This window comes from Aquarana catesbeiana, linkage group LG02 (genome assembly GCF_042186555.1).
Source record: "Aquarana catesbeiana isolate 2022-GZ linkage group LG02, ASM4218655v1, whole genome shotgun sequence".
Classification (NCBI taxonomy): Eukaryota; Metazoa; Chordata; class Amphibia; order Anura; family Ranidae; genus Aquarana; species Aquarana catesbeiana.
The window spans coordinates 352809381-352822848 of NC_133325.1; the positions used below are offsets into that span (position 1 = coordinate 352809381).

The following is a 13468-nucleotide window of genomic DNA, read 5'->3' on the forward strand; positions in this document are numbered from 1 at the left end:
TTACATACTGTAGATCATTAAGCAGAACAGGGGTAGGCAACCTGGGGCCCTCCAGCTGTCGTAGAACTACATTTCCCATGAGGCATTGCAAGGCTGGCAGTTACAATTACTCTCAGAGGCATGATGGGACTTTTAGTTTTGCAACAGCTGGAGGGCCCCAGGCTGCCTACCCCTGCCCTAGAACCTTGCACAGGTAACACCTTAGGGTACATACACATTGGAGGCGGGTTTGAAATTGTGCAAGTTCAGCTGAACTTGTGCAATTTCAAACCCGCATTTCATTGCGAGTTTGCGGGCCATTTGAAAGACATCTGTGTGGGTTCATGCACAGATGTCTATTGAAATCACCCCCAAAGTTGCCAAAAGTAGTGCAGGAACTTCTTTTGAAAATTGGTGCGGCGCCGCAAAGTCAGCTTTGCTATGATTCGGACGTGCCGTTACAGGCAATACGCTTTGATTTATCATGTGATTTGTTGTGTCAAATCGCATGTCAAATCTCCCCGATGTGAGCAGGGGCTAAAACGTGTTTTTTCTTAAATAGACTTGAATCAATTAATCAGAGTGGGTGCATACTATATGAATTTTATTCCTCTGCAAAGATAATTTGGGTTATCTCTGTAGTATAATTTATTTCCAGCCCCCTCTTCACCAACAGACTACCAGTCAACCTTAAGCAAATCAGATTGAGTTACCAATGTATTCTAGCAAATGATGCAATGCTAAAATTAATCAACGAGCTTGAAGATATGACATACTTTATAAAAAGTGTGTGTGTGTTTGTGTTGGAGTTCAGCTAAAGGTGGCAACATAAGAACCTTTGCTATCTGTGTGTGAGCAGTGGTCTCTCTGCAGTGGTCCAACTTACTCCTGTGAGTTAAAGCAAAGCTCAAAGTTCCTTATGATTTTGGATTTTTGTCTCACAGTGGCCATGCCACTGTGGAGCTGAAATGAATTAAAAAGACATTTAAAATTATATGTTTTAGTGCAGCCTCAATTTAGCTCATTCATTTCACACCAAAGTTCTGTTGGGCTTCAATTGTAATCCACAGCATGCACAAGTAGAAGGGAGGTAGGAATATACTTTCTGAAGCCAGCGCCATGTAGCTTTTTCTTTCTCTACTTTACGCATCATCAAATGCATTCAAGCTCCCAAAGCAAGTTTAAATCTGATTAGCAGCCGGGAAACATTTCTTAGTACTGGCATTTTTATACATCTGGCTTTCTGTGTGTGCGAGAAGCAGCACAGAGCCTACAGTATGGGTTTAAGTTTGAAACTCCTTCTTCGGTGCTCTCTCTCTATAGCTGAGGACTGGAGTTTTGTATTAGGGAGTCTGATGGAGAACTAAGAGACTAGCTCCCCATCAGATTTGCCTGGCTGTTGATTGACAGCTCACATCGGGGAGATTTGACATACTGTATTCATCACCTTTTTATTGATTATTCAAATATTTCTATTATCACTATGATATCACAATTATTTTTAATATCATTATTAGCGCTGCATTCACTTTGTTATTTTTCCTCCTAAACCGTACAAGGCCACATGCCCTCAACATGGGGAGGGTGCTTTGGGGTAGACAAGGGCCCCATCCCCACAACCCTTGCCCGGTGGTTGTGGGGGTCTGTGGGTGGGGGCCTTATTGGAATCTGGATGCCCCCTTTAACAAGCGGACCCCCAGATGCCGGCCCCCCGTTTGAAATGGTAACGGGTACATTGTACCCCTACCATTTCACAAAAAAAGTGTCAAAATGTTAAAAAACCACAAGACACATCTTGGGACAAGTACTTTACTAAAAAATAAAAAAATAAAAATGTCCCACAAAGTTCATTCATCATCTTCTCTTGCTCCGCCGATGGACCGGAAAAAATAAAATAAAAAAGATCCGCCTCCATGGGAGGCACCCGCCTTATGGCGCTTCAGCGTGATGATAGTTCTTTTATAACTGAGGGCGGGGCCAAACGGTGACGTATCTGGGTCACCCCACCCCCCTCTGATGCACGGGGACTTCCCAATGGCTTCCCCGTGGCGTATGAGGGGGGCGGGGCCACGCTTTTACATACCTGGGTGACCCTGCCGCCTTCGGGGACTTCCCAATAGCTTCCCCGTGGCCGAGACCCGACAATTCATTATAGCCTTGAGTAGTTTTAAATGACTTTTTTCCTTTAGAAATGTCCTTTTGTGCAGGTACTGTTCTAAACACGGGAAAAATGCGCCACTTTACATTACTACTGTAGACACCCCCCAGGTACGAAATTTAAAGGAATATTTCACTTTTATTGGTTCACTTTAAGCATTATTAAAATCACTGCTCCCAAAAAAACGGCCGTTTTTAAAACTTTTTTTTGCATTGATACATGTCCCCCGGGGCAGGACCCGGGTCCCCAAACACTTTTTATGACAATACCAAGCATATAATCCTTTAAAATTAGCACTTTTGGTTTCTCCCATAGACTTTTAAAGGGTGTTCCGCGGCTTTTGAATTTGCCACGAACACCCCAAATTGTTCGCTATTCTTCAAACAGGTGAACACCCTGCTCATCCCTATTGTCCAGTGTTTGCCCTCTGTAAAATGACATCACTTTCCCTTTTCGATGCATTTTTCTTGGAAAAAACCACAGTGCAGCATGGTGGATTCCACTAGTCAGGAGCAAACATTGTCCAAAGTGCAAGGTTGGTCAACAAATGCAGCAAAATGGATGCTAGAAACAGATGTGACTTGGGATGGCTTAATGAATGGTGTATTGTTTCTTTTTAGAGGAAAGTGAGTGTGGTCAGCTGAACCAGGATGTTGGTATTGAAGCATGGGATCTGACACCTGGACCCAGCACAGACCTTCCACTTGTTGATGCAACATCCCCTGACGCAAGTCAAACAGAGTGCCAAAGAGACCCAGAAGTGGAAGAAACTATTTGAGAGCCTCTTCTTTGTGCAAGTAAGTATTACATGAATCTGGCTTCAAATGTGTATACACGTCAAGTGTTTAGATGTCCAAACCAAACATCCACTCCACACATTAGCAAAATATGTAGTGCCTTAACATTAGCATGGAGAAGGAAGAGGCGGAAGGAGCTGGCAGTGTTGCTAGGTACCCGAGTTTTGTAGACCCAGTCACCAGGGCCAAGATTACATAGTAGTTGCAGTGTGTACATTCTAGTAGTGTAGGTAAAATATTAAAAAAGTTGCGCTGATATTGTGACGGAGGCAACAAATTGAATACCTCAAAACCTTATAAAAAATGAATTATAAAGAAGTGATGTTCAATGTGCAGAAAACCAAACCTATGAGACACAAATAATGTCCATACAGTCTGTGCATACTGTACAAAAAGTGATTATAAACGTAGTGATCTCAAAAAAGAAGTCCAAATATTGAAAGTATATTAAAAAACAAAAAAACAAAAAAAACAAAAACAGTATCCCCAAGTGACAGGTGAAAAAACTCTTGCTGGAGTGAATGGGGCAACAATACTGCTGCTTACCAGAGGGTGTTGGTCCCTTAATTACAGGGGACCTCACTAGGCAAATGGCTGTAACCCCAGCCCGGGATCCTAGAGACAGGCACTGGATATCGTCACATCCACAGGAACCCTCTCCATAGACCGCAACAGACCGCAACAGGATGGTGTATCAGCGTGAAAAACATAAAATGCTCCACATAGCATAAAATCTTCACATTTATTGAGTAAAAGCTCGATAAATGGCGGTGTCCTCAGGACGTAGCTCCTCCTCCCTACGTTGTTTCGTCACTACAGGACGTGGTCACGGGATCCGTAACCCCCGGGACTGGATGAATGGCGGTGTCCTGTAGTGACGAAACGACGTAGGGAGGAGGAGCTACGTCCTGACGACACCACCATTCACCCAGTCCCGGGGGTTACGGGCTGTTTTGGAGCCGGCCGGCTTTCTCTTTTGATCGATTTTTATCTGCTGTTTGTAAGTGCACATTTTGCTTGCTTTTACTCAATAAATGTGAAGATTTTATGCTATGTGGAGCATTTTATGTTTTTCACACTGATACACCATCCTGTTGCGGTCTGTTGCGGTCTATAAAGAGAGGGTTCCTGTGGATGTGACGATATCCAGTGGCTTATTATTTCAGTGCTCAATACCAGTGTATTTGTTAAGTTTGCGTAGTTACAGTGACAATGTGCTCTAAAATGTGGACAACTCAGGCAATTTTATGGACTCAAAGAAATGAAAGGAGTTGAAAAGGCATAATGTTTTCAAACTTAATGCATTAGATACATTAAGAACAAAAACATTGTGTGTGTGTAGCAGACCCACAGCACAATATAATAGTTATCTGAAGAAGAGATTGTCACCTCATGTAGCAAATAAGGTACGTTTGCACTGTTGTATAAAATGGACAAATTAAAGGCCATTTGAGAACCTATTATACAAATAAGAAACACAGACAACAGTAGGCAACAGTATGAAATAGGATTTTATGATCAAATGAAAATAATATTCTGGATCAGCTACAGTTTGCTGCCAAGTGCTTCCACCCACAAAATAATCCATGTATTTTTGCTGGATATCTCGGGTATTTTGGGAGGGCAACCCAGCACGGCCAGTTTCGAGAGCTGTCATCACGCCCACCGATGGACGAGCTGCAGCCTCTTCAGCTGGGCCTGACACTGCAGGGTCCGCATTAGTTGGCACTGAGGCAAGGTAGCTGCTAGCATTCCTCCGTAAAAAAATTGTGGAGGATACAACAGCACAATACAACATGGTTTATTTTATATTGTGCCAGGTTAATAGGTGTTAAAAACAGCTTGAAGCAACTGGAGAGGATGTCATAGGCGTTTTCAACCACCCTTCTGGCACGAAAGAGCTTGTAATGAAAGATTCTCTGCTCTGGGGTGAGGTTCCTCATAGGAAAGGGCAAATCAGGCAGGCCATTGCACTACATGCTTTGGTGAATTCATCCATAAATATGACCACAAAAGAGGTGTAGTGTGTATGGGTTTTACAAAGGCAGCATATAGAGTATTTGTATCGTATGACTTAGCATTTTGGGGGGGGGTTCCAAATGAGTTTGTGCCCCAAAAAAATGGCCTCTTGCACTCTGCCTGAATTTGAGGACAACAATAACATTTGGACACATTTTAGGGGGTGTTTAGGGTAAGCACAAAAATGTAGCTGGCAAAATACATTGTTAAGTTACTAGGCTAGGTGTGTATGGGCCCAGGATAGCATGCTGGGGAGGTTAGTGAAGGAAAATATTCATGAAGGACAAAAAGGAGCAAAAAAAGCTTACAGTTTGCATGAGGACGTTCACAGCATATTACAATAATGGTAATTACGGAATCAAGAAATTAATACAACATGGCATGGCTGAAAAGCACGAATCAACACTCACCAAACTTTTACTAAAATGAAATTAGCAGAAGGAGCTGAAAGGGTGGCACATGACAATTGAACTTCCTCTTTATCATCTTGTAGTAAGTCTAGTACGTCACTATGTTCGTGTTTGTTGGCGGACAATTGTGTGCAGTTTGTATGCAAGACAAGTCTGCGGAAAATCCGATCGTGTGTACAAGGCTTTAGTGCAGACTTCTGAGAAAATCTGTGAGCCAATCACACAAGTAGGAAAAGACACTTCTGTGGTGTTCTGTGCACCACGTATACAGAACGCCTCTGGGTAGCCACTTTAAAATGACACTGCTGCAAATTGAAAAGGGAAGGTAATTTTTGACCACTTCCTATCCACTGTACGTATATACAGTTTATGTCCTCGGACAGGAAGGGTGATATCTCGGTCATCGCTGCAGCAATGGTCAAGATATAATTTTTTCTGCTGGTAATTTCCTACAAAGTAATACTGATCTTAGTGGCTGTACAGCTGCTGGATCACTTTAACAGGCGGCAGAAGGGCCCCCCAAGGCCTCCTATCATCTTTACTGGGATGCCCCGAGCGATCGGGGAACCTAGTACTGCAGCCACTTGGATTGATGAAGCACTGGGAGAGGAGGAAGGCACATCCATACCCCCCCCCCCCCCCTCTGTGATGTAAGAAAACGGAAGCGACAAGGATTTAGTCTATTCCGGTTTCGCATTGTTGTTTACAAGCCATTGCTAGCTTGTACAGCATCTGATCAAACAATCTCGGTTTGATCAGATGCTTTGGAGGCCAGAGGAGAGACATGGTGTCTAAAAGACCCCAGATTTCTCCAAAAAGTAGACCTGTCACAGCCCTTGCTATCACAAGGGATGTTTTTGATAGCAATAAAGTTCAATAAACAAAAACATTTAAAGTACACTGTAAAAATGTTTTCAATAAAACAAATAATAAAATAAAAATAAATTTAAAGTGCCTCCATTCCCCCATTCTAACACACAAATGTGAACGCACACAAGAGTCCCACACTAGAGCAATAATTCTAGCCCCAGAACTCCCTTATAACCTGTAAAGCCTTTTAAAGTGTGGGCTAGGGATATTTTTATGTACCTATGCTTTAGGTCGTTAACAAGGCCTGCAAGGCTGAAATGCGTTTACATCTGCTGTCTGTGACTTTTATGGAGAATCAATCAATTTTGAAGATTTTAAGGAGCAAACAAGGAGTTGTGGATCATCTTTTCTCTTATTTTTATGTACCATAGTTTGGCACCGTTAAAGCATGACATGTTGGATATCCATTTACTCGGCATAACATCATCTTTTATGGTTTACAAAAAAAATGGGTGTTATATGTTTGTGTTCACTAAAATTCACTTAAATGTATTTTTTTTGTATACCGCTGCGCAAATATCATGCAACATAAAAAATAGCAACACCAACCATTTTTTTCTCCAGGGCCTCTGCTTAAAAACATATATATAATGTTTTGGGGTTCTAAATAATTTTTTGCCAAAAAAAAAAAATGCAGATTTTTATATGTATGGGAGAAATGTCAGAAGTTGTCCAGGCTGAAAGTGGTTAATATTCAATTATAATATGACTTGTGTAGCAGTTGTATATGCTATACTCATTTTATTTTATTTGCCCCTTTTCCCACAAAAGATTCTCTTTAATGCTTATCAATGTTGTGTGAATGGGAATACAATTCAAAATGCATATACTTTTAACGTATACACTTTAAAGCTGAACTCTAGGCAGATAAAAAGACACAAATGAATGTGTTTGTAATGAGGATGACTGCTACAAACTTGCAAGGTGACGATGAAGAAATTATGGCATACTATCAGCTTGACCCCAAAGTATCATTGAATAGGAATTAATGAATACAGGACTGCATCAATAATTTGGTAATCTAAATTAAACTGCAGCAGTGTTTCATACACCTGTGCTGTTATCAGGTATCAAGCCTTTTTGCTGCTACCATATTAACTGGATTGGATTACAGATACATGCCTGTTTTATGCTTACAAATATATATATATACTTATATATATGAGATTATTGCAGTATATAGTTGATACACTAAGCTTTAGCAATTATCCCTTGTTACATATTCATGCAGCTCTGTAGTCATCGGTACATCACTAAATGTAATTTTAAATGCAAGCTGTGTAAGTACTTGAATTTGTTCTGATATCAGCCTCTTGCAATTCCGGTACAACACGGATGGAGTCTGAGAAGAAATAGCAATACAAAATACAAGGCGCTAATCAGCTCATATGCTGGCAAGAAGCGTGGTGATAGGAGGGGAAAGCAAAGTGACAGAGAGGCCAGCTCATTACTATACTGCTCCTTTACCAGTGCAGACCTGGGCTGAGGTGGGGCAAGGACAAGCTGGGCACAAAGAAAGTGTGCTAAATGAAGCTGACCAGACTTAGCACACCTAGCAACAGAAGAAAAGCTAGCTACTGCATCAAAATTGGTGTTGTTATTTTGTCTTTTTACTCGTGCTACCTAAAAATATCCAAATACCTTCACATAAGCATATGATAAAGTCAGTACCAGTGTCTACACTATTTGCTGGTAAAGCAGCCCATAGAATATTCTTTTTTTTTTTTTTTTTTTTTTTTCAACCAGCTGGTTGAATAAAAAAAAATTACTTGATTCCCCCATCCATCCACATCCTCCCGCTGAGCCTTTATATTCTGACAGTGAGGAGTCTGAATACAGAATACAGTGATCAGCGCTGCAAGCTAAAGAGCATGCGGCATTGGTGGAGCGGCACAAATCCAACAGGGTGGTTGTACAGAAGTCGATCAGTAGATCGATTTTTGTACAACAACTCTGCCCATACATGAATTGAAATTTGATCCATCCATGGCCGGCTTAAGAAATATTTTTGTTGGATTAATTAGCACTTAAGGAAAAACTGAAAAGACTGACATTAGGAAGAATATAGTTACATAGTTACATAGTCAGGTTGAAAAAAGACACATCTAGTTCAACCAATAAAAAAAAAAAAAAAAAAAAAAAAATCATACAATCCCATATACACAATCCATCACCCACAGTTGATCCAGAAGAAGGCAAAAAACCCCAGTAAAGCATGATCCAATTTGCTACAACAGGAGAAAAATTACTAACTGATCCCGTGAGAGGCAATCGTATTTTCTCTGGATCAACTTTACCTATAAATGTCAGTACCCAGTTATATTATTTACATTAAGGAAAGAATCCAGGCCTTTTTTAAAGCAATCTACTGAGCTGGCCAGAACCACCTCTGGAGGGAGTGTACTCCACATTTTCACAGCTCTTATGCCCTGTACACACGGTCGGACTTTGTTTGGACATTCCGACAACAAAATCCTAGGATTTTTTCCGACGGATGTTGGCTCAAACTTGTCTTGCATACACACGGTCACACAAAGTTGTCGGAAAATCCGATCGTTCTAAACGCGGTGACGTAAAACACGTACGTCGGGACTATAAACGGGGCAGTGGCCAATAGCTTTCATCTCTTTATTTATTCTGAGCATGCGTGGCACTTTGTGCGTCGGATTTGTGTACACACGATCGGAATTTCCAACAACGGATTTTGTTGTCGGAAAATTTTATATCCTGCTCTCAAACTTTGCGTGTCGGAAAATCCGATGGAAAATGTGTGATGGAGCCTACACACGTTCGGAATTTCCGACAAAAAGGTCCTATCACACATTTTCCGTCGGACCGTGTGTACGGGGCATTACTGTGAAGAAACCTTTCCATGTTTGGAGATGAAATCATTTTTCCTCTAGACATGAAGAGTGCCCCCTTGTCCTCTGTGATGACCTTAAAGTGAATAACTCAACACCAAGTTCACTATATTTACCATTTATGTATTAGTTCATGTTGATCATATTCCCCTTAATCTCCTCTTCTTAAGAGAGAATAAATTCAGTTCCTCCAATCTTTCCTCACAGCTGAGTTCCTCCTTGACTCTTATCAGTTTGGTTGCCCTTCTCTGCATGTTCCTCCAGTTCCATGATATCCACTAGTGCCCAAAACTGAACTGCCTATTCCAGATGAGGTCTTACTAACGATTTGTACAGGGGCAAAATTATATCTCTTTCTCTGGAGTATCTGCCACATAATTGCCCAATTAAACAGAGCATTGAGCTTTGCTTGTAAGTTGGAGACATCCTGTAAGGACGTTATTCCACTCCATAGCTTAGTGTGATCTGCAAACACTGAAATGGTACTTTTAATCCCAGACCCTATGTAATTTATAAAGGTATTAAAAAGTAAGGGTCTCAACACTGAACCTTGGGGTACACCACTGATGACCTTAGACCGATTAGAATAAGAATCATTAACCACTACTCTCTGAATTCTGTATTTTAGCCAGTTTTCTATCTATTTACAAATTGATCTTTCCAAGCATGTAGACTTTACCTTACACACTAGCCATGAGTGGAGAACTGAGTCAAACGCTTTTGCAAAATCCAAGTATACCACGTCCACAGCCCCCCTCTATCCAAGGTTTCACTTACCACCTCAAAAAGAAATCAGATTTGTTTGACAACTTCTGTCTTTCATGAATCCATGCTGTCTGTTGCTTAAAATATTTTTTTACGGCAAGAACTATAGAAGTTAAACTAACAGGTTTATAGTTACTCGGTAAAGACTTTGATCCCTTTTCAAATATGGGCACCACACTGGCCCTACGCCAATCCAGTGGTACCATTCCAGTCATTAACAGATCCCTAAATATTAGAAACAGTGGCCTTGAAATGACAGAGCTCAATTCTTTTAGGATCCATGGGTGGATGCCATCTGTTCCAGGTGCTTTATTCACCTTTATTCTGTAATTATTTTACTTTATTCTAAATATTTCTGTACCATATCACTTTTGAGCCATTGTGGATCATTTGGGGCTGTGTCACCACCACTCCCAATATAGACATGAGCTCCCCCATGCTGCTTTGTATACACAGAGCTGAAGAAAATATTTAATACATTTGCCTTTTCTTTGTCCCCAGTCACCCACTCTAGATTATTTTGTAAATGGCCTACATGCTCCTAACTGACCTTTTTACTATTAATATTTTTGAAGAATTTTTGGGGGGTTTGTCCTACTATCTTTTGCAATCTGTCATTCATTTTGACATGGTTTCCTATGGAACATGTTGTGTAGTGCACATCGGCAAAATGCAAAAAGCACTAAAAATACATAGTTGTGAATTAGGCTCGATTCACACCTATGCATGTTGCTTTTGAGCGTTTTTGGAGGTTTTTTTTTCATGCTTGGCACGTTTTTGAGCAGCGTTTTTGTAGCGTTTTTGCGGCGTTTTTGCCGCATTTTTGCCGCGATTTGCGTTTTGCGTTTTTTTTTTTTTTTTTCATGCATTCTCATGCAGTTTTTTTTTTTTTTTTTTCATTTTTTTTACAGTCTTAAAAAAAAATTACAAAAAAAAAAAAAAACCGGCAAAAACGCACCAAAAACGCACCAAAAACGCTGCAAAAACGCTGCAAAAACGGTGCACTTGCGTTTTTGATGCTTGTCCATTGAAATCCATTACATGCAAAACGCTGCTTTTTGCATGAAAAAAAGTCCCCGACCCTTTCCAAAAACGCAGAGATACAAAAAAGCATTGATGTGAACATGTTCCATAGGAACCCATGTTAAAAAATTCCCATGCATTTCTGCAAAATGCAAAATGCATCAAAAAATGCGCTAGTGTGAATGGAGCCTATACTTGTTGTATTGTTAACCTTTTTTTTTTTTTTTTTCTAAATCAGAGGTGCACATGCTGTTGGTCAGGACACAAAATGTGTTTTTGTTTTGGGAGGAGATAGAAATGACCACATATTCAGGTCATTCTGTTGTTTTTAAATAAGAACTGCATTTCTTGGAGTTCACCAGCTGGATCACTGCAGTTTCATATAAATGGTACTGTAACATTTGGGGCATCATCATTAACAATGCTAATGATTAGGCTTTAAATAGAGTTTTCAGGTGGTGACTTTTTAATAGGCTATCTTCATTATAAGTGTAAATCGTGTAATACTCTTCATAATTATAGTATACTTGCTGAAGATTGTTGTGCAAAGCTTTTTTATTTATATTATTTCATAAGAAGCATCTTTAGAGAGAATATTCTTTAAGGAAACATCAATATTACTATGCCTGTATCTAAAGAGACTTCATATTCATTCAGCAGCTGACAACAGATAGGGGAGCTGTATCCCACTCATCTTTAAAGAGGTCAAGAATTTATCTCCAGCTGTTGTTGTAAATATGAACATCAGACCTGTTTTACAAAGTAAATGATCTTAAAGCTATTTACAGAATTATTGATATACTATATGTGTGTTCAGACTTTAAAATGCTCTCCAGTGGCTGTGTATGGGTGGTAGTTATTCATTTTTAATAAGCTGTTATGCTACCTGTATTGCAAAAGACAGTTTTCATCAGAACATTTCCATTCCTTAGTTTTACAAGCTCATGGTTTATATATGTGAGTAGAACAACTGATTTATGGAAGTTCCTTTATGGTGGCCCAGAATCCATTAGAACACATAGAGAAACAAGATGTAGCATTTCAATGAGCCTATTGTACACATGAAATTTTAAATAAAAGACACACATCCCATGCACACTGAAAGTCTATTGCTTTTCCTACATCTATTTGTCTTTTTTTATCCTGAACAGAAATTTTAGTTTAAGTTTTCAAAGGAATCTCAAACTTTAAAACTAGAGCAGAAAGGTGACAATTGAGTCGCAAGGCACAACCAAGATGTTCTGGCATGTCACTTGCTGATCTTTTCCTTCTGCTTTCAGTGCAAGATATATTTGCAAAAGTTCTGAACACAGACTAGAAATATTGGAAAAAATATGAAAGTGAACTTTTACTGTCCTCAAGAAAACCTGTGGGTTTCTTCCTTGGTGTTAATCTGGTCCCTATTCTGGTTCACCTACATTCATTGTACATACTTTCCTTCACTTCCAGGCACCTGCATAAGCATCCAGGTCTTTGTATTGTGTCCGAGATACATGAAGCCCCAGAGTGTTCTATAACTGTGACTACCAGCGCCTTCCCATTGGTCATTGAAATCATCCACTAAATTCACTGGCTAACTTTAAGAGATAGCATTGTGTTTTACAGAGGGTCTCACTAATGCAGGCTCTTTGAGAACTTTTTCAAAGATAGCGAAAATACAGTACATGCAGGCAACTGACAATGCCTGATAAGCAGGACAGGAAGCAGTTTAACAACATGGAGCCATGCCACAGGTACACTCTAAACAGGTGTTTTTTTTTTTTATTTGCAGGCCATGGAGCTACTTATAACTGCCACTCTACTGGCCCTGGGAAGCAAGGTGAAATACCTGGTATTTCAGGTATGAGGAAACAGATGATTGACCCCCCTTGGGCGCTCAGGCACCTAATGCTTTCATGTGGTGAAGCGAGAGTTCTCATTCCAGTGTAAATTCAAGGTTGCTTTTTCAATTTTTAAAACTGTAGCTTTAGCCAAAACCTTATTGTTTTGGGTACAGTAGTAAAGAGTTATAACCTCTGTCGGGTTATTTTTTGCTGTCCTCATCCTCCTGGGGCGATTTCTCCTAATTTCCTATCTTGGAGACAGAACAGGAAATGAGAGGAAATCTCCACCAAGTGAGGGGAGTTCCCGTCTTCGACATCTGTCGCCCAAAACATTTTGTTTCCATTGGGGGAATTTACCTCACTACTTTCATGACAACTCTTAAATTTAGGATTTCGCTTCATATTCTGTCTTGGTGAGAGTGGTTACCAGGAAAATTCTCCTCCCCCATAGAAAATGGATAAAAAGTTGTACCTTTACATGTACAGTGTCTTGAAAAAGTATTCATACCCCATGAAATTTTTCCACATTTTATCATGTTACAACCAAAAACGTAAATGTATTTTATTGGGATTTTATGTGATAGACCAACACAAAGTGGCACACAATAGTGAAGTGGAAGGAAAATGATAACTGATTTTCAAAATTTTTACAAATAAATATGTGAAAAGTGTGGCATGCAATTGCATAAAGCCCCCCGAGTCAATACTTTGTATTACCACCTTTTCACTGCAATTACAGGTGCAAGTCTTTTTGGGGATGTCT

General features: G+C 40.0%; 1 protein-coding gene across 2 annotated transcripts in view; it reads left to right on the top strand.

Annotated features, from left to right (window-relative positions):
- Positions 1-13468, top strand: part of LOC141127991 (uncharacterized) — a 185155-nt gene that overhangs the window by 137976 nt on the left and 33711 nt on the right. For both annotated transcript variants that reach the window (XM_073614991.1, XM_073614992.1), the window contains 2 exons: positions 2758-2934; positions 12654-12722. The gene's annotated coding sequence lies outside the window, so the exon portion shown is untranslated. The remainder of the gene's footprint in view (positions 1-2757; positions 2935-12653; positions 12723-13468) is intronic.